At 41.4% G+C, this 26,893-nt stretch overlaps 1 long non-coding RNA gene across 2 annotated transcripts in view; it reads right to left on the bottom strand.

Moving 5' to 3' along the window:
• LOC126066603 (uncharacterized) overlaps window positions 1–26,893 on the bottom strand; it is a 238,198-nt gene that overhangs the window by 171,099 nt on the left and 40,206 nt on the right. Inside the window, exon 7 of one of the 2 annotated variants that reach the window (XR_007515201.1) lies at window positions 18,450–19,104. The exons of the other annotated variant lie outside the window; for it this stretch is intronic. This is a non-coding gene — a long non-coding RNA (uncharacterized LOC126066603). Of the gene's footprint in view, window positions 1–18,449; window positions 19,105–26,893 lie in introns of those variants that run through there. 2 annotated transcript variants of the gene reach the window in all.

Here is a 26,893-nt window from a genome sequence, read left to right as displayed (position 1 = left end):
AAAAAGGGGAGGGGAAAAAAAACTATAATGCCAAATATAATGAATGAAGATGACCCACATCGTCATAATTTGGTGAAATTTCAAAATGTCAAAGAATTTTTTTAAATCTAAAATCTTCTTAGAGAGAAAATTTAAGAGAAAAAATTGTCTTAAAAAAAAAGAAACAGCTTGGCACCAAACTTCTCTTCAGTAATACTGAATGCTGGAAGACAATGAAACATTGCCTTCAAAATTCTGAGGGAAAATGATTTTAAGTGAAAAATTCAACCAACACTCAAATTATCAATTAAATTTGAGGGTAGTATAAAGATATTCTAAGTAATGAAAGGACTCATTAAGTTCACCTCCCACATTCCTTTTCTATGAAAGTGATTTGAGGGTATATTCCAACCAAACAAGAGAGTAAAGCAAAAAAGAGAAAAATGTGGAGTTCAAAACATTTTTAAGCCAACCAGGAGAAAAATAGAAAGAACATCTAGGTTAACAGCTGTTCAACAAACCTAGAGAGCAAGGGTCAAGTTCAGAGTTGGTGGAACAAGAGTTCCAAAGGGCATGTATCTGAGGAGAGAAACATACATCAGTAGGAAGAACCCAGATTCAATACTATCTTTAAGAAGTTATAATGCCAAGTTATAAAAAAGGCAGCCAACACAAGAGGTGGGGGTGGAAGAAGACAATTAGAAATTCCAAGAAAAATACAAGATTATGTGAAAAAGACATGTAAGCGTAGTATACTATGTGGCTTAGCAGTGAACAATCATTGCCATAATGTTGTAAACACTGTTGATCAACTTTCAGCTCTTGGAATCAATCCACAGACCAGGCTAAAGGAAGACTTAGGTCTGGTTACAGAACAAGGTCCAAGTTTTCTTTATTGACATTAGTTAAAATTAAACATTTGCCTGGAATAAGAAGGAATAGAGAGATAAGGAAAAGACAAGACATTTGTATTTTCACCTCACAAAATAGTCAAGAGATATTATCAATAGTTGATGAAATTAGGAATAAGGATTGAGCATCTTTTATATGGTTACAGCGGAACTAATGGAAAGTATCTAAAAATAGTGGCATAATTTCATTGGGAAGGAGAGGAAGGGAAAACCACTTTTGGAGGGTGAAAGATAATGAGCTAAATCCACAATCACCATCAAAGAAATCCATACAGAATGCCTAAACTTGATAAAGAAAGAAATAGGAAAATAATAACAATGCATTGAAGGGTTTATAACATGTAGAAAAAAAAAATGTATGACAACGATAGCACAAAGACTAGGAGGGAAGAAATGGAGATACACTGGAGGTTCTCATATTATACATGAAGTGGTACAGAACCACTTGAAGATAGATTATGATAAGTTAAAGAGGCACGCAGTACTTGTGCTTCCAGTCAGATGGAGTAAGAAGGATGGAATTTACTGTCCCGCCAGAAACAACTAAAACACCATGCCAAAAAGAAAGAAAGAAAGAAACAATGGCACTAAGAGAGTGGACATCAGGCAAGAAAGAATAATGATCTCTGAAACGGAAGAGAAAAGAAAATATATGTCCATACAATCTGTTCATAGAAATATTATTTGTAATAGAACAAAAATGGAAACAACCCAAATGTCCACCCACAGGTGAATGGATAAGCAAATTATATGATATCCATACAATGGCATATACTACCTAGCAATAAAGAAAACTATAGATAAAACTACACAGATGAATCTCAAAATAATTGTGCTACGTGAAAGATGCCAGAAAAAAAAAAGTATATACTGTACGATTCCATTTATATAAAATCCTAGGCTAATGAAAACTAATCTATAGTGACAGAAAGTAGATCAGGGGACGGGGGGCACTGAGGGAGATGGAAGGAATGATGATAAAGGGGCTTGAGGAAATTATGTTTACTATCTTCATTGTGATGATAGTTTCATGGTGAACACAAACATTAAAAACTTACCAAATTGCTCACTTTAAATATATGCAGTTTATGGTATGTGAATTATACTTCAGTAAAGTAGTTAAAAAAGAAAAGAAAGATATAATGACATAAACATGTGACATTTAAGAGATGTGGAAGTGACTGCCAAAAGAGCTAAAAACAAAAACTGTTAAAAGAAGGAATTGGAGAGGGGAGATGACAAAGGGGAAGGGCAGGAGACTATTGCTTTTTAATATAAGCCCTTCTGGATTAGCTTATTTTAATAATATGCATGTGTGTCAGCTCAGGAGCTCGGAGAAACAGATGCCATGATGGGACATGATGTGTGAGAAATTTACTGGGGGAAAGCCTGTGAAGGAGAAAGGGGGAGGGAGCAGGTGAAGGCAGAGAAAGCCTTCAGGCTGTGATCTGGTCTGCCACCTGTGAAAGGAGAGAGGGAAGGAAAGACTGGGTAGGAAAAACCTCAGAACCAAAAGCAACTCTGAGAAAGGCTTGGCCAAGCTGATGGAGTCCTCAAGCCAAAGTTGCCCATTAGAGAAGTCCTGTGTCAGGTAGAACAAGAGCCCTAGTGGTGCAGTGGTTAAGAGCTTGGCTGCTAACCAAAAGGTTCACAGTTTGAATCCACCAGCTGCTGCTTGTAAATCCTATGGGGCAGTTCTACCCTGTCCTATAGGGTCGCTATGAGTTGTAATTGACTTGATGACAACAGGTTTGGTTTGGTGCCAGGCAAGATGGTGTACACTCCTACTCTAGTACCTCAGCACTGTTAGTAGCTGGCTATGAGCAGCCCAGAGGGATGTGGCTCAGCATATTTGGTGCAGTGCATCCAGCGTGTGGCAGCTGGGGTTCTCACTCTGGTATGCACCCACAGCTGGTTCTCTTCAAGGGACATCTGAAGGGCACATTTCCATGGCTGCCACAATGTGCATTAATTTGAATTTAAAATGTTGAGAAGTTGTTTTTTTTTTTAAAGAAGAATAAATGCCTCCGATCAAGAGGTGGAATGAATAAACGCTCAGCAAGTAGCACAGTTTTTACACAATTTCCTACCTGGTTAAGACTATCTGGAGTCCTGGTGGCGCAGTGGTTAAGAGCTTGGCTGCTAAACAAAAGGTTGGCAGTTTGAATCCACCAGCTGCTCCTTGGAAACCCCCCCGGGGCAGTTCTACTCTGTCCTTTGGGGTTGTTATGAGTCGTGATCAACTTGACCGTTTGGTTTTGGTACTGTCTACTTTGCATTCCTTTTTTGTTCAAAGGTATAGAGTTGAGTCAGCCAAATTAATTTGGTTCTTTCTGAATTGAGGGGTCATAGTGGACAACTGGGAAAGCAGTCATTTTCTTCAAAACCTGTCCATAGAGTCCATGAATGGGGTTCTGGGAGCACAATGAGAGGGGCCTCTTGAGGACCTATGGGATTCTGATGAAACAACCCTGGGAATCACATACTTCCACTTAGAACAGATTCAGCTCATGAGGAACCCTCTAATTCTGTAACTCCCAAGGCTCTGAAATTCCCATTGAATTAGCTCCGAGTTAAGTAAGAAGATTCATGAATAAGACTTGCATATGATAAATTAAGTCCACAGTACAAAGCAATTGAAAAGCTGTTTAAACATGGAGATTTTTTGCAATTTGTAGACCAAGAGGCATATCCAGGTTCTTAGGACCCAAAGTTTACACACTTTTTCAGCCCCTCTTCAAGAAAGAAAAAAAAAAAAACAAAATTCTGAAATTAAAATGCCTGGGAGCATGCAATGACACCCTGTATAATGAAAAGTATATGTTGGGGTGGGGGTGGTGGTTGTCAGGGTAGAACAACATGGCGTTCTTAACCAATCAGGATGAAAGTTTCCTACTTATTCAAAGTTTACATAAACATATGACCATGTAAAACCATTGGTGGTGCTCCTCCCGGGATACGCTCTTACTCTATCAGCAGCTCTGTAAATCCGCACCTGCACAGCCCTATTTGAAAAGGGGCAGCAAAAAAGGGGAGTGTTATTGTGTGCCATCAGTGAATTCTGACTCATAGCAACCCTATAGGACAGGGTAGAACTGCCCCATAGGGCTCCCAAGGAGCAGCTGGTGGATTTGAACTGCTGACCTCTTGGTTAGCAGCTGAGCACTATGCCTCCAAGGAGCCCTGGTGGCGCAATGGTTAAGTGCTAGGCTGCTAACTGAGAGGTTGGTGGTTCGAACCCAACAGCCTCTCTGCAGGAGAAAAGACCTGGCAATCTGCTCCTATGAAGATTACAGCCTAGGAAAGCTCATGGGACAATTCTACTCTGTCCTATAGGATTGCTATCAGGAGGAGTTGGAATCAACTAGACGGCACACAACAACAACAGAGTCCCTTTATAAACATGAGTTGTTGGGGTGGGAGCAGGGGATGTGGCCTCTCACACACATGCAAGTCCTGAATATAAAAAGAGCATGTACAGGGGGCGACTGCTGGTCAATGCAAATCATCTTCCACAGGTCTGTTACCCCCAGCTGCCAAGCACCCCCTGCCAGGGGCTGGATCCAACCACTGGATGCTCTCATGGGCCTTCTGCATGCTCAGGACATGGCATATCGGATTTCCCTGAGAACCTGTCACTTTGAGCAGGAGGCTGAATCTCTGGGATGAGCAAGGCATGTTATTGGGTTTGTTATTCAAGAAAACGAATTTGGCTTAGAGAACACATGGTATACAGCAGATGACCACACCTGCTTTTGACACCATGAAAAAACAATAGAACTGTGTCTTAGTCACCTAGTGCCGCCATAACAGAAATACCACAAGTGGATGGCTTTAATTAACAAAGAGAAATTTATTCTCTCACAGTCTAGTAGGTTACAAGTCCAAATTCAGGGCATCGGCTCCAGAGGAAGGCCTTCTTTCTCTGTCAGCTCTGGAGGAAGGTCCTTGTCCTCAATCTTCCCCTGGGTCCACGGGATGCACTCCGCTCCTAGTGGTGGTTTCTTGGTGGATTGAGGTCCCCAACTCTCTGCTTAGTTCCCTTTCCTTTCATCTCTTGAGAGATAAAAGATGGTGCAAGCCCCACCTCAGGGAAACTCCCTTTACACTGAATCATGGATCTGACCTGGGTAAGGGTGGCATTACAATCCCACCCTAATCCTTTTAACCTAAAATTACAATTACAAAATGGAGGACAACCACACACTACTGGGAGTCATGGCCTAACCAAGTTGACACATATTTTTGGGGGGACACAATTCAATCCATGACAAGGGGCATACACTCAAATATTAGCAATAGTTGTCTTGGGGTGTTGGAACGATGGGCCATTTTTTAAGACTTTTCCCATTTGCTTTAATAAGCATGTATTGTCTTCAAAGTGGAAAACTAACTTCAAAAAATGTTTAGAAAAAAGATACATTAACTTTGTATACATGGTCATATAGGGGTATACGTATTAATTAATGCATATGGTGAGCAGGGAACTAAAGAGATTCAGAACTTCCCAAGGGTTAGGGTAAGAATAAGAATATAACCAGTGGGAGGTGAGAATCAGTGAATTTCAGGTTGGAAACGGTTCTTGTATTAGTTATCTAATGCTGCATAACAAATTACCCCGAAGCTTAGCAGTTTAAAACATTAAACATTTGTTATTTCACACACTTTCTGGGGGTTAGGAATGAGGGCTGGCTTAGCTGGATGGTTCTGGCTCCAGGTCTCTCCTGAGGTTTCAATGAAGCTGTCAGTCAGTGATGCACTCATCTGAAGGCTTATCCCAGGCTGGAGCATCTGCTTCCAAGATGGCTCATTCATAGGGCTATTGGCAGGAGGCCACAATTCATTGCCACATGGGCTGTCCAAGTGTTCTTACAAGACAAGACAGCAGCTGGCTTCCCCGAGAGCAAGTAATGAGAGAGAGAGAGTGAGAAAGAGAAGCCACAACGTCTTCTACTATCTAGCCTTTACTAACATTCCATTACTTTTGCCGTATAACTTTGTCACACAGACCAACCATGGTATAGTGTGGGAAGGGTCTCCCAAGGGCAATAAATATCCAGAGGCAGGGACCATTAGGAGACATCTTTGAGGTTGGCTACCTCAGTTCTTAAAAATCCTCATGTCCAATTCCCATGTGATGCTTGAGAAACAAAGTACAAAGAATTTTTCCATAATGTGAGAAATATCAAGATGGTCAGTCAAAGTAGTTTAATCCTATTGAGGAAATGGGTATTTGAACCCTATTTTATACTTTGACTGATCAGAAATAGTTCCTCTAGAAGCCTAATATATTATAGGTTGTGAGTATACTGTGATTTTTTAAAATATTAATTGGTTTTCTTTTCTTGTAGAGTTACAGAATCTTTTCTCTCCTCTCATTAAAGAGGATTAAAAAAAAAAAAAAAGCTGTTGCTGTGGAGTCAATTCTGACTCATAGCGACCCCTGTAGGACAAGAGTGGAACTGCCCCGTTAGGGTTTCCAAGGAGCAGCCGGTGGATTCCAGCTACCTACCTTTTGCTTAGCAGCTGTAGCTCTTAACCACTGCACCACTAGGGTTTCCTAAAGAGGATTGGGTAGAACAAAAAAGATTTTTATCACAACCCTTTATATTTTGGTTGTATGTCTGCCAGCTGATGTTTTCGAGGGCAAAAATACACCCTTGGGTGATTTTTTTTAGGCAACCCGGTATCTCGTTGATAAAAATAATTCATCTAGCCCAAGAGGTCAAATCTGTTTCTAATACTATGCACGGATTCCAACGCACGGGAGAGGAGACTTCATAGCATCGGTATAGAGACGATATCGTTAAAAAAACAGCAATCAGAGTCTCGTCTGACACGAAATTTTCTTTACGAATGAATGGATTTATTGAGGAGAAAAAGCTTTATAGGTAACATCAAAATAAAGCCCACTCATACATTTAACAAATTGTCTTTACTGAAAAGAATATAAAATTATGCGAAATGAGAAACACCTTGAAATTAGCAACATAAAATTATAGAACTATGGGACAACGCACCATTTCTTCCAGGCTGCTCCTCCTCACCAGAGAAGGAATGAGAAATTGGTCAGTATTTGAAATGAGCTCCAGACACACAAGAGCAGGAATTCTGCATTCGTCTTTGAATACCAAATGCCCAGCAGAGTGCCAGGCACAGAGAGCCAGTCATGAAGTATTTGCTGAATAAATGAGGGAGGAGGGGAGCAATAAATGTTTTGTGGAAACGAGACAACTACAAAGCCAGTTCTCACACTAATTCTCATTCCTCCCTTCCCCTCCTGTGTTCCCAACATCCCCCGACTTCAAAGAGAGTCCCTAGGAAGAGAACTGGCCTTGGCATCGGTAAATCACCAGATTTCCTAATGGTTCACCACTTGTTATTCCTCCAATTAATTCCCTGTCCAAACCAATATTTTAAATTCTGGTCCATAATACGAAAGGAAAACAGGTTCGCTCAACTCCTTGTTTTTGCCATCTATTTTCAACACTTTCTCATAAATTTCTCTGGGTTCACTCCCTCTCCCGGTGTAAGAATCCAGCATGGATTCTGGTTCTGGGTGGCTTCTGCCTTCTGCCTCTTTCTCCAGCTGGAAAGCCACTTATTAGCTCTTTATCTTCTAGCAACAGAGCTTCTCCCAGGAATCTGCACTTGTGCTGTTAACCTCCCAGCAAGTTCAAAGGTGCTCTCATCTGCCAGTTAACTTACCATTGAGGGATGGTGCTGCCTTAGGTAACTCAGGCCCTCCCAGCGCCAGATTTGTCTCCATCTCAGGATAAAATAAGGTTTTATCAAGCCGTCATAGCCCTGGACTTTGGCACTGTTTCCAAAAGGGTGTTAAAACATTCCCAAAGGATGAAAGAAACTCTCTGGAATCAAGGAATCACTGAGAGCAAAGGAATGCAAGCAGGTCTGACGGGATCCTCAGCTTTCCTCGATTTACAGCCCCTGGCTTTACGAGAACTAAATGCTTATTCCGGTGAGTTTAGTAAAGATGAGGCAGTCCCTGTGGATTGAGGATTTCGCCACACGCTGGGTGATTGGATCATACTTATAAAAACTCAGGTGTGTTCATTATTGAGTTAGCAACCTCTTTATTCACCGGTCTTCTGCATGTTTACCCCAGCACGTACTGTACTGCGCCAATATTTTTTTCTTGTGGGGCTGCGATTTTATCAGGCACAATTACAGCTTCTGAGGAACTATTCCAAGTTTAAAGTACATACTTGCTAAAAGTCAGAGGTCTGTATCTCCAAGTACAGGGTGGCCCAGGATAAATCAGGCTTACTAAAAGTATAAGGACTATGATTGGTTTTTGTTGTTAGAAAAGTAATTTCCCAAATTATAGAAAGCATAAAGACTGCCTTTTTGACAGGAAACACAACAGAGAACCCCTGAGGGAGCAGGGGAACAGTGGGATGCAGACCCCAAATTCTCATGAAAAGACCAGACTTAATGGTCTGACTGAGACTAGAAGAATCCCGGTGGTCATGGTCCCCAAACCTTCTGTTGACCCAGGACAGGAACCATTCCAGAAGACAACTCATTAGACATGGATTGGACTGGACAATGGGTTGGAGAGGGATGCTGATGAGGAGTGAGCTACTTGCATCAGGTGGACCCTTGAGACTGTGTTGGCATCTCCTGTCTGGAGGGGAGATGGAAGGGTAGAGAGGGTTAGAAACTGGCAAAATGGTCATGAAAGGAGAGACTAGAAGGAGGGAGTGGGTTGACTCATTAGGGGGAGAGTAAGTGGGAGTATGTAGTAAGGTGTATATAAGTTTATATGTGAAAGATTGACTTGATTTGTAAACTTTCACTTAAAGCACAATAAAAATTATTTAAAAAAAGAAATGAAAACAGAAAAAAAAAATAATTCCCAGCTATTCTTTTGGTATGTGTTCTTTCAGTCTTTTTTAAAAAACATAAAATTAAAATTTTTTTTTTCAACTTAACCTGCTAACATAAGCATTTTGCCTCATTTTGCTACGGAGTCTGTTTCATTACCCTGGCTTTTAGAGTTGGTTTTTGACAGGGACACCTTTACTGAGCAAAACTAGGGAAAAAAGAGAGAGGAAGGAAGGTAAGAAGGAATACATTTATCCAGGTCATCAAACATTTTTCATTATTTTTTATCCCCAAATTATGTCTCATCATTATACCCAGCATCAAATTATTTTTCATTTATATTCCAGGGCATTTCTCTTTCAGGTGATAAACTCTATAATACACGCAATGCATTTAAGGAGAAATCCTGACCTCCTTTTAAAATTTATTCAACCATGTATCAATGACACTTTTTCATCTTTTTTTCTTAAAAATCAAAGAATCCAGTCACATCAAGGAACGCAGTCACATGAACTTTCAGAATCCTGAGTTCCGCAGGAAGCTAACTTGAACATGTTCCCCAAGGTATAAAAATATTTTTCCAGCCCCGATATGGGGTGAGAAGATCTTAACTTTGTAAGAACATGGAATCTAATGAACAACACAATGTAGTCAGGCCATCATCAGGGTCCTCCAAACCCTCAAATCAAACAAAGCATTCTACTTGCTTGGCTTGAAAGTTTACTCAAGAAACATAGGGTGATGGGTTGGAAGATTCTGGAACCTGAGCAAAGATGAAAGGAGCAGTGTTTTACATTTTTATTTCTCTTACATTTGATACTCTCACGTATTAGAGAGGGAAAGAAAATATGCAATGCTAGAAAGGACAATGTTTTTAATAAAACCTTGGCTGCTCTTCTGTGAGAATTGATACAAGTAATTTTATCTCTTCAGGGGTCATTTTCGAAGCAAGGGAAGAAATGAATTGACAAGATCTCATAAGGTACTAGGAAAACGCTCTCTTGTTGTTCTTCATTTAACTCAGCTAGGGAAAAAAAATAGATGAAAAGGCAAGATTTCACTCAGATCTAGTGATGCTCCATATTACTTTTCAGGAAGGAACGAACAAGGGACGGGGGGAGGCAGGAAGGGAAGGAGGGAGGGAGGAAAAAGACTCAAACCCTCTACCCTAGCTCTCAGAGTTGATTTTAAAAAAAAAAAGTCATAAAAGTAACATTTCAGCATTGCTTCAACTGAAGTTTGCTTAATTGTACAAATTTGGGTTATGGGTTTCTTTAGTGAAGAAGAGAATTACATATTTTTCTGACATGCTAAAAACGTAAGTCAGCATCGAGCCTCTGCTGGAGACTGCCATTTGAGCTCCTGAGGAAGGAAACCCTGGGGAAAGGTTATCTTTTCTACCCCTCAGCAATTCAGCTGTGCTTCATTCCAAGATACATTTTTGCCTCATGTGTCATCAGTAACTAACAGACCTTCTTGCCCCTTGGAGGGGCACATTTGGAGGACGGAGAGGACCGTGGGCCACATTCTCAACCACAGAATCTGAAACAGGGCAAATCTAACCGGTTCTGGGTTTCCTCCTGAAGGCAGGATGTACACCATTCAGGCTTTCTAAATGGGTCACTGAAGTTTGCAAAAGTTTCTCTGCCCCTGGCTGATTGAATGAGCCTGCGCTGGCTCATAGCTTGGGCTGAGAAACATGTGAAACTTATTCATGTGATTTTTTTCCTTCTTTAACTCTCTATCACACATTGAGCAGAGGCTACAGCATAGTCTAGAGTAGGTTTACAAGCACCCTGGAAGTAAAACTCAATACGTGGTAAGGATCCAGATGAACCAAAGAAAACATGAACTCTTTGTGAACCAAATCACTGCTATACGCCCCTTGTCAAAGCCTACAGGCTGCTGGGTTGCTCCCATAAATCCAAGCTGCATTGAAAGGCTTTGCTCCAAGTGTGTCACCAGTAGCTTGCATCCACGTGCATCAGGTTCAGCTGTCTCTTAAATCTGCGACGCCTTATCTGCTTCACCTTGCACAAATTACTGTCCTGAGCTGTATTCGATTCAGATGGGTGGATTTGCCACTTTCTGACTTCCTTCTATTACAAGTATGAATATTTTGAAACCAGGCAACTAGGAGACAAATATCCCAGCAAATGAGAGGCATATATTAGTTGGGGAAAGGTTTCTAAGGGTCCCCCAGAAAAAGGAATTATGCTCCCATTGCACCCTGAATACCTGCAGTTTTCAGCCCCCTAGAATCTTCACCAGATTTTAACCACAAGAGGACACACCCATGGACGTGCCCAGGGTCACACACAATTGTCAGTGAACCAGCCTGACCTCCAGACCTTTCTCTCTCCCTCACAAAAGCAAATCAGAACACAAGAGAGGGTGACTGTCACAGGGATAAGCTCTAAATTTATTTTAGAAAACAATGAGCAAACACTGGCACTTTGCTATTAGTAACAGCAATTGATTTGTGGCAGCTGATCAGACACATTATATTTCAACCCTGATTACACACAGAACACCACCACCCCACATAAGTATCTCTATGGTGCCAATTGGTTTCTGTGTCTATCTCCTCCTCAGGGGTATGGACCAAGTACTGGCCACCACTTTGCCCCCAGTGTCCAGGCGAAAGCAGGGATTCAGCAACAGTTATGAAAAACAAGGAAAAGTCACATCGATACCTAGACTATCTCTCGAAGGATCTCCAAGAAATGGATAACCATAACTAGAAGGGTACAGGTGAGAAATTTCTTTTCACTGTGTATTATTTTGTACTGTTTTTTTTTCACCCTGTACTTTGTATTTAAGTGTATAGATGAGAATAGATATTTATTGAATAAACAAATAGAAGAATGAACAAGCCACAGCCAGGAGCACAATAGTTGATGCCCGAATGTTTTCAGCTGTACAAAACTAATGGCGTTGGTGGCTGTTCCTGCCTCTAAGTGTCTAATCCTTCCAGTGACTCATGTTAAGTTGTGTGCCAGGGCAAAAGAGTGCTGCCACTTGGACTGACTCAGTGTGTCCGCACATTCTTGGCCAAGGAGGAGACAGAGTTGTCATAAAGGCTAGACTTTATTGGCCCACTGTTGATTCATGCAGCAGAAATGGAAATGCTCAGTTTCTCTCAATATTAGACATTGTCGTATCTTGTCTGCAAAGAGCAACTACAGCCACTTCTTTAAGTTAAAGCTCTAATCCAAGACTAAGTAAAACCGGAATTCTTTAGAAAAAGAAGAAAAAAATTCACTACTTTCATGCCCCTACATATGTGTCTCCTTTTAGAACCAGAGAGGCAGTTCAATGAAGTAGATCTAAGACACCTGCCTTTGGGGCCAGAGAGAACTTTCCTAATTGCCCTGAGTCTCAGAATCTACATTTGCACATAAATTGGGGCAACAGTACCTACCTGAAAAGACTGCTGTTATACATAAATTAGCTAATGTGTTTGAAATCCTTGGAACATAGTGCTCAAAAAGCAATGCCTATTATTATAATAAAAAATTTTTTTTTTAATTATTTTTGTCCTAAAATAGTACCATGGCCCCTTTCCATCTTTAAATTGTCAGGGAAGACCAGAAGAACTAGATGGTGCCCGGCTACCACTATCAAGCACTCTGACTGGGATCACAACAGAGGGTCCCAGACAGAACAGGAGAAAAATTGCAGAACAAAAAATCAAATTCACAAAAAAGACCAGACTTACTCGTCTGACAGAGCCTGAAGGAACCCCTAAGACTATGGCCCTAAGACACCCTTCTGAACTGGAACTGAAGCCAGCCATTTCGGGAAACCAGCTTTCAGCCAAACCATAGACAGACTCATAAAATAAACAACAACACCTGAAATGAATAGGCTCCTTAGAACAATCAATTAAATGAGATCAAAAGGGCGACATTTGCTCAAAAGCAAATACGAGAAGGCGGGAAGAGGTAAAAAATCAGGACAAAAGGAAATGGGGAACCCAGGGTAGAAATGAGAAGACTGCTGGCACACGGTAGGGAATGAAACCAAGGCCACTGAACACTTTAGGTACAAACTATCGAATGGGAAACTAATTCGCTTTGTAAACTTTCACCTAACGCACAATAAAAATTTTCTAAAAAAAGAAGAACTGAAAATAGGAAATTAGCACCAGTCTTTGTTTTAAAACAAGCTTTGAGACTTACCTACGACGTGTAAATATGTTACCAGCTGAAGAATGTTTTGCTCCCTCCTAAAATGAGTATGTATTATGAGTATGGTGTTTTGGACATGTTACATTTTTGCCTACACTGTAAAGATTAGCAATGATCTCGCTACTTCCAATATGCACCAAGTCATGTGTCTGCCAATCATAATCCCTAATCAGTCACCTTTGCTAGCGTCACTTTGTATCCAACCCGGCCAAGAATACGTGGTTAATGGCTTCCCCAGCGCTGCTTGGGAATTTGTCAGCCACGTTGTTTTAAAGGGTGCTAGAGAGATTTCTCTTTTCTTTTTAGAGAGATGTTTTGAGGAGTCCTGGTGGCTCAGTGGTTAAGCACTCAGCTGCTAACCAAAAGGTCAGCAGTTTGAATCCACCAGCTGCTCCTTGGGAATCCTATGGGGCAGTTCTACTCTGCCCTATGTGTCAGAATCCACTGGACAGCAATGGGTTTGGTTTTTTTGGTTTGGTGGTACAATGGCTAAGTGCCGAACTGTTTACCTAAAGGTCAGCTGTTCGAACCCACCCAGCGGCCCGCTCCATGGGAGAAAAGACCTGGTAGTCTGCTCCTGTAAAGATTACAGCCTGGAACACTCTATGGGGCAGATCTACTCTGTCACACTGGGTCCTCTATGAGTCAAAAATCGACTCGAGGGAACCTAACAACAGCAGAAAGCTGTTTGGTACTACAATCAGAATTTGTATTAGTCTGCCATGCCAAAAGAATTTTTAATGAAAAAAAGTTTTCTTTTCCCCTAGAGTTGGGGATGAGGTGGCAGAGACCAGACTTTTTGGAAACGTAACCCCTAAATTCCTAAGTGTTTGGCAAGTTTGCCAGGAGGCGTAAGTTCCCCTCCAGCTCCTCCAGCGGCTGCCATCGCCTCGCCAGGGGCCCTGCCTTTCCCAGCACGGAAGTGTCTGCTCTCCCCACTCTCCCTGCCCCAACAATACCAAGAATTGGAAACAAGAGCAGGAGTGTTAGCAAGCCCGGCGTGAGTGGCAGCTTAGAGGGCCTGTATTGTGCTCAGTGCACCAAGAGCAGATTGTTATTCTGCTGCCATGGATCAGAGCCCTGGCAGAAGGCACCCGCTCCTGCACCCAGGGCATCTTGCTGCTGCTGGGGGAAGGCAGGGTTGCATCGTACAGGGCAGGTCTGTAGGCCACTTTCCAAGAACCGTCCCTGGAGGGCCCATCAGAAAGGGAAAACATTTGTCTTCTGAATTCATAACACCATCAAATTCCATTAGTCTATTACTCCCCTCCCCCACCATTCCCACCCCACGCCCACTGTGAAAAGCCATCAATTCATTAACTCCACTCAAGTGTGATAATATTCTCACTACTTGAATTTATCGTCACTCAAAAAAAAAAAAAATTTTTTTCTCTTTTAAAAATTTATACTTTGCTTGTGTAAAGCTTTCTTAAATCAAGATCCAAGTTGGAAACGATACTCCCCATTGACTGTTCAGTTGTCATTCATTCAGACAACACTCCCTGGTGGATTAACTAATACAGATTTGGCCCAGCAGCTGAAAGAATGAAGACAGTCTGTTTTGTTTGTTTGTTAATTTTATTGTGTTTTGGTGAAAGTTTACAGCACAAATTAGTCTCTCTTTCAAAAATTTATACACAAATTGTTTTGTGACATTGGTTGCAAATCCCACATTGTGTCAGCACTTTCCCCCTTTCCCTTTCCACCCTGGGTTCCGCGTCCATTCCTCCAGGTTTCCTGTCCCTTCCTGCTTTCTTGGCTTTGCTTTTGGGCAGGTATTGCCCATTTGGTCTCCTATACTTGATTGAACTAAGAAGCACACTCTTCATGTGTGTTATTGTATGTTTTATAGGCCTGTCTAATCTTTGACTGAAAGGTGGACTTTGGGAGTGGCTTCAGTTTTAATTTAGCAGGGTGTCCGGGGGACAGTCTGTTTTTATAGGCTTTTTTTCCAGAGGGTTGTGAGGCATCAATCCATGAAATGACTGTCAGCTATTGAAAGCCCAGCTCCACATACTTTCTCATTAGCATGAATTCATAACAACTAGGCTTATTTGTGTAAAAGATCTCAACTTCTGAGCAACGGCCTAACTATGGAATATAGCGCCTATGGCAATTAGTTTTAAATTGCTGAATGGTCTCTCACAGCTGGCCATGGCAACTGTGATGGCCAACAGAAACTGCTCATTAGTGTCCCTCCTCAAGCGGCACCCTACCTGCTGTACCTTAGTTACCTCCACGCCTGAGTTAGTCGCGAAGGCCTACAAAGTCATCCACAATACTGCAAAGTTAAATAATCACTGTTCTACAGGTCTTCCTGATTCCTTTGCCAGCAGACATCTGCTAGAACCAGTATCAAACAGTTCTTGTGATGGGGTGCAGAAAATGAACACACCTGGGCAGACTGAATGATAGGAAGAGGCAACCAATGAGATTTGCTGATATCATTTTGGGAAAAATTTTAACAGAACTCTGCGTGCATATATCACCTCCCCTAACTTATCCAGGGTCCCTGGGTGATGCAAGCCGTGAAGCACTTGATTGCTGACCAAAAGGCTGGTGGTGTGAAACCACCCCGAAGCAGCTGAGAAGAAAGCCCTGCCAATCTGCTTCCATAAAGATCACAGCCTTGAAAACCCTGTGGAGGGTAGTTCTCTTCCCTGTGGAGGGTAGTTCCATTCCCCGTGGAGGGTAGTTCTCTTCCCTGTGGAGGGTAGTTCTCTTCCCTGTGGAGGGTAGTTCTCTTCCCCGTGGAGGGTAGTTCTCTTTCCTGTGGAGGGTAGTTCTATTCCCTGTGGAGGGTAGTTCTCGTCTGCAGTACATGGGGTTACCGTGAGCTGGAATCCACTCGGTGGCAACTGGTTAACTGTCTTACCCAGCCTCCTCCCCCCACTCCCCACCCCCCAAAAGTGGAATGCATCAGCTTTGGAAGAATAAGAAGCATCAAGTGCAGAAGGAGTTTCCAGGATGGAGTTTGCAGCCTTCTCCTTACAAGGTCACTTACTCATCCCGCCTCTGCCCCCACTCCCCCCATTCTCTTTCTAGCCACCCCTTTCCATCTCGAGCCTGCAGTACCAAAGATTCCAAAGATATTGAAACTCTCCTCTCGCTGACTGAAACATCACGCCTCAGCCCCGCCATTGCAGGTGGAGATGACAGGGGAACGTAGGTGAATTTCTCTAAGTCATTTTCCTGGTTGCAGCAAAAGGCAAAGGAAATTGACGGCGAATCTCTCTGATGCATGAAGCCCAGCCCGTGATTCTCCTCTGACATGTGCCCACAGGTAGGCTATCATTATTTGAGGCAACTGCGAGGATAATTAAAAGTCTTTCAGCACTCTAGTCATATTTCCTGTCAAGGACAAGGACAAGATGACACACAGTGAACTGATGGGATTTAATTCTGTTGGCAATGAAAGCAGAGAGGGCACTGTGTGATTCCATCCCCCTTGTACACATAAGTTTCTGATGGCCAAAAAAGTCAACATCCTTCAACCATTCATGAAAAACACTGCATTTTATTCAAATGATTTTTACAAAGAACAGAATGAGAGGGGCGTAGAAGCTGTTCACTCATGCCTTTGCAATAAATACTTTTGAATGCATGACACAGGGCACATCCTGTTGAATAAAGGAATGAGTGAATGGTTTCTCTAACTCCCTAATTCTACTCCTAAACTTACGCATTTTCGTGGCCCAATATTTTACAGTGACATTGAGAATCAGTACCAATCAAAGGGAATGTAAACACAAGGCTGTAGTAGATTCTAGTCTTTTTCTTTTTTTTTTCTTACACAGCACAAAGAAAATTAATATGAATACTGGATGCAAAAATATTATCTGCCTCATGTAGCTTTTGCCTGGGAAACCTGATGTCTGTTTCTACGTAAGTTGCATAAAGGTATACTCTTTGGAGAATACTCACCAGCACTATGCTGCCTGAACTTGCAAGAGGAGATCTGTATCACAGGTGGAAGAAGACAGAATGAGAGCGGTACCACAGGGCCCTAAAGCCATTTCCGCCCTCTGCCAGTCTGGAAGGCAAATCTAGACCAGCCTGCTTTTTCTTGGAACGTCTTCTCTTCAAAATCTCAAAATAAGACCAAACACCAAAACCAAACCCCCTGTTGTCAAGTCAATTACGACTCATAGTCATAGCAACCCTATAGGACAGAGTAGAACTGCCCCATAGGGCTTCCAAGGAGAGTCTGACGGATTTGCACTGCCAACCTTTTGGTTAGCAGCCGTAGCTCGTAACCACCGCGTCACCAGGGTTTCCAAAATATGACCAAGGAAATCTAATTTTTAAAACAAGTTGAACTAATCAAAGATGGGGTTTGCTTATCTGCTTCCAGAGAATTGATAATGATTTCTTTCCTCAAGGGCATTTGATAAACTGCATACATTAAAAATGCCACTTATTTACCCCTATTTTACTTTAGACCAGACCTGTTGCCATCGAGTCAATTCCAACTCATAGCAACACTACCACATGTTCCCAACCTTGAAGGAATTCCCCTGATCAGGAAGAAAAAAAAATATTGTTTTCTGACTAGATTGCATGATTAATTACAATGACTCAGTTTCTATTCTGAGCTCTGACACTGCCCTGGGTAGTCACCCACCCAAGCCTCAGTTTTCTCATCTGTAGAATGGAATTAAGAATACCAGTCTTCCTCAGCTATTTAGTGGGAATTAATTAATGTTGGCAACCCTGAGATGAAAGGCTCTCAGGCTGTGCAGAGGGCTATTATACAAACAAGAAAGTTGCATTTACATACAGCTGGGCATGACTCATGGGTGTAAAGGCCAATTCCCGTCTACTCTGCATCCCGTGAAGACCAGGATGTACATCAGCCCCGTGACGGGTAAGTCTTAGATTCTTTCCAACACAAAGATAACATGAGCCACTATTTAACCGTAAATTTGCTAGTTACCAAATTAAAAAAGGAACAGGTAAAATTAACATCCGTAATATATTTTCTTTCTTTCTTTGCACTTTAGGTGAAAGTTTACAGCTCAAGTTAATTTCTCATTCAAAGACGTATACACATATTGTTTTGTGACATTGGTTGCAATCCCCACAATGAAACAGCACACTTCCCTTTCCACCCCGGGTTCTCTGTGTCCATTCGTCTAGCTCCTGTCTTCTCGTCTTGCTTTTGGACAGGAGCTGGCCATTTGGTCTCATATATTTGATACAACTAAGAAGCCTATTCCTCACATGTGTTATCTTTTGTTTTATAGGTCTGTCTAATGTTTGTCTAAAAAGTGGGCTTTGGGAATGGTTTCAGTTCTGTGTTAGCAGATTGTCCATGGGCCATAGTTTCAGGGGTTCCTCCAGTCTAATACACGTTATTTAGCCCAATATCTCCAAAATATTATCATTTCCACATTTCATCGATATAAGCAAATATGAATGAATTCTTTTACATTTTTTTTAACTAAGTCTTTGAAACCTGGTGTGTATTTTACACTTAGCATGTCTCCATTTTGATTAGCCACATGTGGCCGTTGTTGTTGTTAGTGCCGTCAAATCAGTTCCTACTCATAGCGACCCTAGGTACAACAGGACAAAACACTGCCCGGTCCTGAGCCATCCTCACAATCGTTGCCATCTTTGAGCCCATTGTTACAGCCATTGTTTCAATCCATTCTGTGGAGGGTCTTCCTCTTTTTGACTGACCCTCCACTTTACCAAGCATGATGTTCTTCTCCAGGAACTGGTCCCTCCTGATAACATGTCCAAAGTAAGTGAGACAAAGTCTAACCATTCTCACTTCCAAGGAGCATTCTGGTTGTACTTCCCCCAAGCAGATTTGTTCGTTCTTCTGGCAGTCCATGGTACGTTCAGTATTTTTCGCCAATACCATAATTCAAGTGCACTGACTTTCTCCGGTCTTCCTCATTGACATGTGACCAGTGCTTCCTTATTCACATGTGGCCAGTGGCTACCATATGGGACAGTGCTAATCTCAGAGCTCCCACAGCTCCTGACCATCATTATCTTTCTTTTGAACTACTGAGATATAACCTATTTATCCACATACCTCTGGTTTCTCCTAGGTGGATAGGTCAGTAGAGTCAAATTCACTCCACTTTCATCCTCTGTACTGTTCGGTTTCAGAGATGATGATGCCAGAAACTCCCTTCTTCCTGTAGCACTCAGGAAAACTGTAAGATTTTTTCAAAGTCAATTTGGGGTAGCCAAGACACAACATAATCTTACATAATGGCCTATAGCTATAAAGATGCCCAAGAAAGAATAGGCCTTTCGTAGACAGCTTGGCCATTTCACTCTTCCTGCTGATCTTTGGGAACCTCTATCCTTTCTTGCTAATCTCCAAATTTCATATTAAAACTATCTTGACTGCTTCCATCTGAACTCCAATCTTGAATCTTCCCCAGGATTCTGACCAGTACCCTGCCCTAAGCTTATTCTCTGAGACATCTCCTCCACACAGATTGCTGTATGATCTTGAGTCTTTCCAAGCTGAACTCAGGTCATCAGATGTTTATTGAACATCTTCTAGATGGATTGACACAGTGGCTGCAACAATGGGCTCAAGTGTAACAATGATTGTGAGGATGGCACAGGACCCGGCAGTGTTTCATTCCGTAGTACATAGGGTCCCTATGAGTCAGAACCGACTCAAGGGCACCTAACAACAACAACAACACTATGAGCAAAGCCTTGTGCAGAGCACTGCAGGGACTACCAACTTAAGTATGATAAAGGGCCTGCCCTCAACCTGCCTATATCTGGAAGGAGTTGTAGGAAACATACATTAATAAAGAGAGTAAGAGAAGGAACAACCTATAGGAAAATTCAAAGAATCCTTAACACAAGGATCTCAGAGTAAAGAGATGCTGCACTGTTGGGTTAATCAGCAAAGTTTTTATGGTGGAGATTTTACCCGAGATAACCATGAAGTGGACTGCCTTTCTGGGCACTAATAGAAATCTTGCACTAAGGGCCAAATAGATGAAAAAATTTTTAGTACATCAGAGCAGCTATTTCTTGTCACCCAGTCTCTTACCTTGGCATTTGGTTCATTCAGCCCTCACCTCTTCTGCCTGAGCTCCAGGCCTGCATATCCATCTTGCCTGGTGACATCTTCACCTTTAAGACCCACAAATGTCTACAACTCAACATGTCCAAAAATAGAACTCATTATCTTCCACCTGTTCTTTCTCCTATCTTCCTGAGCTTTTTGATATCAACACCATCCATTCGGGCATTCAAGCTGGAAATCTCCCTCCTCTCACCTACATCTAATCAGCTACAAGTCTCCTCAGACCCACTCCTTACCTTGTCTCATCCCCATTCCCTCCTTATGATTTCTACTGCCTGTACCTTAGTTCACTGGAGCCCTGGTAGCCCAGTTGTTAAAGCGATAGACTGCTAACCGAAAAACCAGGGGCTCAAAACCACCAGAAGCTCCACAGGAGAAAGATGTGGCAGTCTGCTTCCATAAAGACTGACAGCCTTGGAAACCCTATGGGGCAGTTCTACCCTGTCCTATAGGGTTGCTGTGAGTCAGAATCAACTCGACGTCAGTGGGTTTGGTTTTGGTACCTTAGTGTAGACCATCATTATCTTTCTTCTGAACTGCTGAAAGATAATAATTCTTCTACTTTAATAATAATAGCTAGCATGTATTGAGAGCTTTCTAGAGGATGACTCCCCTGAATACTTCATATGTATTGTTTCTTTTAATCTTTACAACAATTATTGTTTGCGCTTCACCGATAAGGAAACCAGGTCAACAGAGAGGCCAAACACACAGCTGGTAAATGGGAGAAGCAAATTTCAAATTCCAGCAGTCTGAATCCAGAGCTTGCCCTCACCATGATATCATGATCCCATATATTCTTCCTTCTCAGCAGTAAACTCCCTCCTTCCAGACTACCAGTTGCCATTGACCCCATGTTTGTCAGAGTACTACTGTGCTCCATAGGGTTTTCAGTGGCTGATTGTTCAGAAGTCGATATCCAGGCCTTTCTTCCATGGTGCTCTGGAGGACTCAAATTGCCAACCTTTCAGTTAGCAGCTCAGCATGTTAACTCTTTGCACAACCCAGAAACTCCTCTTCCTTGCTCAAAAAAAAAAAAAAAAACCCATTACTGTCAAGTCAATTCTGACTCATAGCGACCCCATAGGACAGAGTTGAACTGCCACCTAGGGTTTCCAAGGAGCAGCTGGTGGATTCCAACTGCTGACCTTTTGGTTAGCAGCCATGCTCTTAACCACTGCGTAACTAGGTCTCCATCCTCCATACCTTTGCCAGAATCATCTGCCTAAAATGTAAATCTGATATTCTTACTTCCTAATTTTGAATCCTTAAATGGCTTCCATTTACCATAGAAATGGACACGGAGCCACAAAGTTCCCCAAGATGTAGCCCTGACTTTCTCTGCAGCTTTATCTCCTTTTGCTTTCCCACCTCAATCTTCCTGCTCTAGCCCTTCTACTTGGCTGTTCTCATATCATTCTGCTTCATTCCATGGCTCCAAGCCGACACACGTGCTGTTCCCAGAATATCCTTCTTTATCAATCCCCCTCTTTCCTTCCCATTCAAGGTCCTATGCATTCTTCAAATCCCAGTTTGGACAGAGCTTCTATGAATGTTCCTTGGGATTAGCGCCTCAAAGAAGCAAGCCAGCGAGCCAAAAATTGTTTGCAGGAAGTGAATTCCTGAATGATCGATTTGTCAAATTACCGATTTACCAAATATTTCAAAAACTTAAAAGTTTTAAACTATTTAGAAATTTGGATGAGGCAGTTTATATAGTTTTTGAAGATTTCTGTGAGGTTGTAGTTGACCAGGTTGATTAATTGATCCCAGGATCCCGAGCAACAGAGGTTCCCCCCGCCCTTCTCCCTGTGGTCTCTGTACCCTGCTCATGCTGGAGTGGTACACTTATCACACCTTCGGTAATTATTTCATAGGTTGGAGGCCCCTAGGAGATTATAAATTCCATGAGGGTCGGGCCTATGTATTTTTACCTCTTGTCCCTGTACCTTGTCGAGTGTGGTATATGGTAAAGGTACAATAAATGTTATACTAAACTGAATCTTAATATGTCAACAAATGGGCTTTTATATATTACTCCTTTCATCTACCCAGAAAGGCAAATTACTACACAAAACAAAACATACATTCTAGAAACTTCTTGTCATTGGGTGCCGTTGAGTCAAGTTTTGACTCATAGCAACCCCATGTGATAGAGTAGAACTGCTGCATAGGGTTTTATAGGCGGTGATCTTTACGGGAGCAGACCCCCGGGTCTTTTCCTTTGGAGCCACTGGGTGGATTTGAACTGCCAACCTTTCAGTTAGCAGCCAGCACTTATCATTGTGCCACTAGGGCTCCTTTCTAGAAAGTTAGTCTCCTAATATTTATGGGGTCTCCACTGGATACAAATGGAGGTCCTCATACCTACCATGGAAACCCTGGTGGCATAGTGGTTAAGTGCTACGGCTGCTAACCAAGAGGGCGGCAGTTCAAATCCACCAGGCGCTCCTTGGAAACTCTATGGGGCAGATCTACTCTGTCCTACAGGGTTGCTATGAGTCAGAATCGACTCTAAGGCAGTGGTTTTTGATTTTTATACCTACCATATTTAAAATATTTGAAAGGTATAAAGCAAACTAACAAAATATTGAATAAAATATATTCTATCTTTTTACCTTGAAAATAATCTGTAAGACCAGGGCTGAATTTAGAATTCTCAGTGATAATGTGGGGACACCCAGATCTTAGCCCTTAACCTTTGGCGTCTACCCTGTTCTCCATCCTCCTTCTACCCCAGCTCATGCTGTGGGGTCCCGCCCAAACCCACACCTGCCCACACACACCCATACCCACGAGCACCCAGACACTGTAAACTGCTGCCTCTTTCCTATCTTTTGGTGCCCCAGTGGTGCAGCCCACCCTCAGGAGGATGGACCCTGGAAGTGGCTGAGGGCATCAGGTGAGGAAGTTCAGGGTTCCATGTAACTAGAATCCCCTTGGCCCACAACCATGAAATATTATGTTGGAAATGGCCAGATATCCATTGTATATTACAATTTAAAAACAGGGTTTGAAGGCTTTAAGACATCTGTAGGATATCCTATATTTGTGAAAAAACTATATGCACATAGGAAAAAAAGCCTAAAGGGGCAGATATGAAATTTATTATGGCTATTTTTATTTCCAGAAACCCCAGTGGGAAACTGGCTAAGAGCTATGTCTGTTAACCAAAAGGTCAGCAGTTCAAATCCACCAGGCACTCCTTGGAAACCCTATGGGGGCAGTTCTACCCTGTCCTATAGGGTCACCACAAGTTGGAATCAACTTAACAGCAAGGGGTGTTATTATTTCCAAGTGGTGGGATTAGTTATAATATTTTTCTTTTTGCTTACCCAAATTTTGTATGTTTCCTATTATGCACACGCATTACTTGTGTTGTTTAAAAAACAACAAAAGTTAAACAAGCATAAAAATAATAAATACTGGGATAATTTTCTACATTGTTTAAGGGAATCACAGTATTTGTTGAAACCTCAGAAATTTAGTACTTCCTGTCCAGGAATAGGAAAGGATTTATAAAGGATGCCAGGGAACTCATTGGGTAGTGAGGAAATGCAGGAAGCTATTGAGAACCCTATACTTACAGACACGCACTCATGAGGCTATGAATATATACATTTATACTGAGTCATATAAAAATATTCAAAGTATACAGTGGCTAGTGAGGAAAATGCAGGAAGCTGTTGAGACCCCCATACTTACAGACACGCACTCATGAGGCTATGAATGTATACATTTGTACTGAGTCATATAAAAATATTCAAAGTATACAGTACATATGTGTTCATCCTGGCACCCGGAATTCTCTGGACAGAGAGGCACTCTGTTCTCCATACAGCCCGTCACTAACGCACTGTTTGAATGTGAGCAAGCTGCTATGGGCCTCAAAAGGTGAAGTCAGGGGATAAAACCAGTCATTAGCAAGATGCTTGGAAAGCCTCGCAGAACAACCATCTACCTGTCAAATATATTCATGCACTCACGTGGGAAGTGAAGAACATTATTTGTTAATATTCCAGGATTTTAAGGCTTGTTTGTGTGTGCATGTGGGCACACACACCAAAACCCACATACATATGCAAATGGCAAATGACACAGGGGTGCTTATATATGTAGCATTTCAATAAGCTTAGATGTTGTTGGGGTTTTGTCCACTGAGAGTACATCTTCTGCCTAGCGATAGAATCAGAATAATCATCATTTAAATTTTCAACAGTCTCAGTGAATAATAAATGGACCCAAACAGTCCCTCAAAATGTTCAAGCTATGACTTAGTTCTGAACTAAGCTTCTCTGCACTCATTTTAAGAGTTAGTTTTAAATTAGTGTTTCCTGCCATTCGTAATAACTAAGTGTTACATATAAACAAGAATGTGACAACATTTCTATTTTCAGGGGATTCTACTTAGCCCATAAATATTCACTCCGGAATAAATCTCTGCAAAAAGTAGTACATTCCAGAAAGAACGGTTTATATTTTTCATTTTCTGAAAAATCGATCTGTTCAAAAAAGAAGGTATTATGCATTCAGAAGGTTTATGCATTCCATTATCAATTTTGTTTCTCACAATATTAAAATAGATACATAATTGCCTTCAGGAGCTACACAAATAGCAACTGAGAAATCGGCGAAACATTCTGTGGTGAAAAAGAATAAAAGCATTGAACCACATCGCCACAACCTGCCACATTCACACTCAAAATCCTGTATTTATTCATCCTATTTTCTTGTCTAAGCAATTCTCTGCAATTATATGTAAAGATGCAGTTTTTTCAAATGCTGAGCATTTGGGTATTAGAACACATATTCCCGTGGGATCTATAGTGAATACAGTAGTTGGGTTTACAAGACAGGCCTCAGAAGCACAGACCTAACCTATAATACAGCTGGGTCAGCCTTGGAACCTCACCACTACTTAAAATGTTGTCCCCATGGAGGAATGCTGGGGAAGTCATTTAGTACCCTCCCCCCACCCTTGCCACCATGTTGGACACTGGAGGCAGGAACACAGTACCTGGGGAAAGCTTCTGGCTCTCCAGGCTTTGTCTCTGTGCTTGCTTATTATTATTACTATTATTACCTGTGCTTTGTTTTTCTAATTATTAAAGAAACTGACATCTATTGTTACAAAAACTAGCAGTGCAGAATGTAGAACTTAAGAAATGAACATCTCCTACAATCCTGTTCTTCAGCTATATTCACTGCTAACAATTTGGTGCCTAGTCTTTAGGCTTTTACGTATTGGTTTATGAGGGTTGGTATCCGGTATTTCAATATATACATGTAAAATATCACACATATTTGTCTTAGTTATCTAAGTATGTTATCTAAATATGTATGAATTTGTCTTAGATACCACACGTGGATGGCTTTAGCAAACAGAAGTTGATTCTCTCTCAGTCTAGGACGCTAGAAGTCCAATTCCCGGTGCCAGTTCCAGGGGAAAGCTTTCTCTCTGTCAGCTCTAGGAGAAGGTCCTTGTCATAAATCTTCCCCAGTCCAGGAGCTTCTCAGTGCAGGGACCCCAGGTCCAAAAGATGTGCTATTCTCCTGGCTCATTTCTTGGCGGCATGAGGTCCCCGTCTCTCTGCTCACTTCTCTCTTTTATATCTCAGAAGAGATTGACTAAAAACAGAACCTAATCTTGTAGATTGAGTCCTGCCTCATTAACCTAACCACCTCTAATCCTGCCTCATTAACTTCGTAGAGGTAGGATCTACAACACATAGGAAAATCACATCAGATCACAAAACGGTGAACAACCACACAATCCCAGGAATCATGGCCTAGCCACGTTGACACACATTTTTGGGAAACACAATTTAATCCGTGACAATATTATTCTGTAATTTGCTTTTCATAACTTAAAAATTGATCTTGAGCCTCTTTTTGTATTGTGTATACATCTGAGAAGTAGAATTTTTGGGTCAAAGTGTATGCGTATTTAGAATTTTACCAAATATAGAAAAATTGTGCTCTAAAAGACTTCATCAATTTAGTCTTAAATCAATGTGAAATAAATATCTTACCACAACCTCACAACCTCACCAGTAATGGGCATTATAGATTGTTTTCATCTATGAACTTGAAAGGAAGGGAAAATATTTAACATTATTGTTTTAATTCATGAATGTATCTTAATTATTAGAGAGATTAGGTATTTTTTAATATGTTTGATTGGCTGCTTTTACTCCTTTCATATACTTAACTGTTCTTTGCGTTTTTTTTCTTGTAGGGTGTTGGATTTTTTCCACCCTTAATCGTAACAACTCTGCAGATTCATATTAGTTTTTGACACATCCTACAAATAATTTTTCTAGGCTTTTGTTGTCTTTTGATTAGATTTGATTCTTGTATAGAAGTTGACGTTTTTTGTGTAGTCAAATTATGACATCTGGGTTTCATGTTGTCTTAACTACAGCAATAACTTCTCTAAGCCAAAATTGCAAAAAATAATTACTTCTATATTTTCTTCTAGGACTTTTAGGGTATTGTTTTTTTATATTTAAAACTTTGATCCTTGTGGAATTCTGCCCCCTCCCCTCACCAATGGCTTGCAAATTATTCTAATATCATTTATTAAATTTTTTCTTCTAATTTGAAATACTACCTTTATCTCGCAAACTAGAGTGCATTTCTAGACTTCTTACTTTTTCCATTAATCTACAATAAACTCCTGCTCCAATACCACATTATTTAACTTCTGTAGATCTGTAATAAGGTTTAATATGTGCTAACATTTTTTTTTTTTTTTAACATAGGTCTCTCCTCTTTTGTCTTCTTTTTCAAAATAATCCTGGTCTCCCTCCCCACCCCCCAGGTGTATTATCTATTCATCTTTTAAAGTTCCCAAAAATATCTTGCTGGGATTTAAATTGAGAATG

This window comes from Elephas maximus, chromosome 23 (assembly GCF_024166365.1).
Source record: "Elephas maximus indicus isolate mEleMax1 chromosome 23, mEleMax1 primary haplotype, whole genome shotgun sequence".
NCBI lineage: Eukaryota > Metazoa > Chordata > Mammalia > Proboscidea > Elephantidae > Elephas > Elephas maximus.
Note: the sequence above shows the minus strand (reverse complement) of the source record. Positions and strands in the feature narration are given on the sequence as shown.